Below are 240 nucleotides of genomic sequence, written 5' to 3' on the forward strand. Positions count from 1 at the left end.
GGCCAGAATTTTTTACGCTGTAACTCGTGTCCAATGTGTATTTAGGAAAGAAAAGAAGAGAAAATCAATAATTAGAAAATGTCCGATTTAGGTCCTACTGAAAAGACACAAAGTATTGATTGCTGTCACAGGATGGCGAGTGGAACAGCGACCAGATGAGGATATCCGCAAACACTAAGTAAGGCAACTCATAATGGTGAATAAATATTTGACGCAGAGTGGGAGGGGTCAGTCGAGGAC

At 41.2% G+C, this 240-nt stretch overlaps 1 protein-coding gene across 1 annotated transcript in view; it reads right to left on the reverse strand.

Annotated features, from left to right (window-relative positions):
* LOC119593788 (zinc finger protein 628-like) overlaps positions 1-240 on the reverse strand; it is a gene marked incomplete at both ends in the record, with an annotated part of 90,218 nt that overhangs the window by 3,499 nt on the left and 86,479 nt on the right.

Source organism: Penaeus monodon, chromosome 32 (genome assembly GCF_015228065.2).
Source record: "Penaeus monodon isolate SGIC_2016 chromosome 32, NSTDA_Pmon_1, whole genome shotgun sequence".
NCBI classification, from domain to species: domain Eukaryota; kingdom Metazoa; phylum Arthropoda; class Malacostraca; order Decapoda; family Penaeidae; genus Penaeus; species Penaeus monodon.